The 2408-nt window shown below is 50.9% G+C and overlaps 1 non-coding gene across 1 annotated transcript; it reads left to right on the forward strand.

Moving 5' to 3' along the window:
- On the forward strand, positions 1-73 carry TRNAV-CAC (transfer RNA valine (anticodon CAC)). Its single transcript has one exon. It is a non-coding gene; the product is annotated as a tRNA-Val (tRNA).
- Positions 74-2408: the final 2335 nt, after the last annotated feature.

Below are 2408 nucleotides of genomic sequence, written 5' to 3' on the forward strand. Positions count from 1 at the left end.
TCCCTGGTGGTCCAGTGGTTAAGACTCTGTGCTCACAATGCAGGGGGCCCAGGTTCGATCCCTGGTCAGGGAACTAGATCCCACATGATGCAACTAAGAGCCCACATGCCACAACTAAAAAAATCCCCAGGGCTTCCCTGGTGCCTCAGAGGTTGAGAGTCCTCCTGCCGGTGCAGGTGACATGGGTTCGTGCCCCGGTCTGGGAGGATCCCACATGCCGCGGAGCAGCTGGGCTCGTGGGCCATGGCTGCTGAGCCTGTGCGTCCGGAGCCTGTGCTCTGCAGCAGAAGAGGCCATGACAGTGAGAGGTCCACGTATCGAAAAAAAAAAAAAAAAATCCCCATACTGCAATGAAGATCCCACACACAGCAATGAAGATCCCATGTGCAGCAACTAAGAACAGTGCCTAATGCACAGAAGACACCCAATAAACCTTAGGAAGAGTTAATGTTATTATTAGGAACTCACAAGAGTCCTCTCTAATTAGGGTGAAATACGTCTGGGAGAAAAGGGAAAACATGTTAGGGGGTTGAAAATCTTTCTGAGCAGTACAAAATGGTAGGCATTTTGACCTCATTATATCCCTTTGCCCTCTAATAAACGCGTTGAGGTAGGTATGATTCTATTCCCTGCCCATTTCACAGACGTGGAGACTGAGACTTGGTGAGGCGGAATGACAGCTAAGAAGGAGGAGAGCTGGGACTTGACAACATTCATGTGCCTCACATGTTCCACCCCAAACCCTGCCCCAGACAGGTGCAGGCAGGTTGCCAGCTCCCAGTGCCAGGGGAGCCCCGCTCCCAACCATCTACTCTCCAGAGTTTGACTGTTCTCCTCCCAGGCCCCCCTGCTTGGTGCAGGAGGAGGCTTGGATTTCCTGCAGAGGCCACAGCAGGATTGTTTTCTTGGTACTCTAGAAGTAAGGCCTTTCAACTCATCTCTGCTGCACAGGGATTTCCTGGTTCTGTGCCCTGGACTGTTTCTGCTGCTTTAGACCCTTGCCCAGCTCCAGCCAACACCAGCATGATTCAGTTTTGGACCTCAGACCAGAACTAATAAATGCATTAATTCATCACACATTCCACCTGCTATGTGCCACACACTGGGAGTACAAAACAGACACAGGCCCTACTGCAGAGAACCTGAATATTCACGTGAAGGACACACAGAACCAAGAAATAACATACAGTGTGATCAGTGCAGAGATGGGAGTATAACCTGACTCTGTGAGAACCCAGAAGAGGCACCAGATCCAGCCTGAGAGTGGGAGGGGATCTAGGAAGGCTTCCCTGAGGAGGTGACCTCTGAGCTGATTAGCAGGAGTTCACCTTAGTGTTTCATCAGTTTCTCATTTTGTAGATGGAGAAATGGATCCAGAGAGAATTATTTAGCTCATTCATCCATTGAAGCAAGCAAACATTTCCCTAGTATCTACATTTCTCCAATATCAGGCCCTGAGCCTGAGGATACAGAGGTATGAGGATACAGAGGTATAAGGAAATAGCCCTGCTAGATGGAAGGGTACAGAAAAGCCCCAAGCAGCCAGGGGACCTCACCCTTGGCCCATGGGCGCCTTTGGTTTTTTTCGTGTGTGTATGTTTTTTTTTACTTTTACCTTTTTGAAGTCAGGGTTATTACAGTATGCTTTACATAGAGTAAAATTCTCCCTTTTTTGTGTATAGTCTCATGAGTTTTGACAAATCCATACAGTCCTGTAACCATCATAATGGAGGCCTAGAACATCATTTGTATCTCATGCTCAAGCCACTTCCTGAGCCCAAGCTTTCCCCCTTATTCACTGTGGGACCTGGGGCAGGTCTTCCCCTCCCTGAACCTCAGTTTCTTATCTATAAAATAGGGGCCATCATGTCTGTCTTACAAGAGTGATGTGAGGAGGCCAAGCACAGAGTAAGCACTCAATAAAAAATACCAACTCTTAGTGGATGTCCCTTTTTCATTCTCCTGTTTCTGTGGTCTCTCTCTCTCTCCGTGTCTCCCTTTCTCCCTCTCTCTCTCTCTCTCACACACACACACACACACACACACACACACACACAAAGACATTTTTGAAGCCTCTCGTTTCTCAGAGAGGTTTTATTTATAGGCCGCGCCTCATTGTGAACGTGAAAAGGAGAAAGCCCAGGCCCTCCGTAGACCTTTCATGTGTAAATCAGCCCGGGCCAGGAGCACCGGGGTCACCAGGAGGAGGATTTCACTCTTAATTACTCCTAGAGAAAGCGGGCGGGAGGGAGGCCGGGCACAGGCTCCACCCACGTGGGAGGGAGGCTTCGCCGGCAGCCCTGGGCCCGCCGGGCCCGGGCCCCTCGCCGCCCAGCGCGGGGAGCCTGATTCTCCCAGGCCCGGGCCCGGCGGGCCTGGGGCTGCACCAAGGCAGAGGCGCAGGTGCC

Source organism: Kogia breviceps, chromosome 15, assembly GCF_026419965.1.
Source record: "Kogia breviceps isolate mKogBre1 chromosome 15, mKogBre1 haplotype 1, whole genome shotgun sequence".
Classification (NCBI taxonomy): Eukaryota; Metazoa; Chordata; class Mammalia; order Artiodactyla; family Physeteridae; genus Kogia; species Kogia breviceps.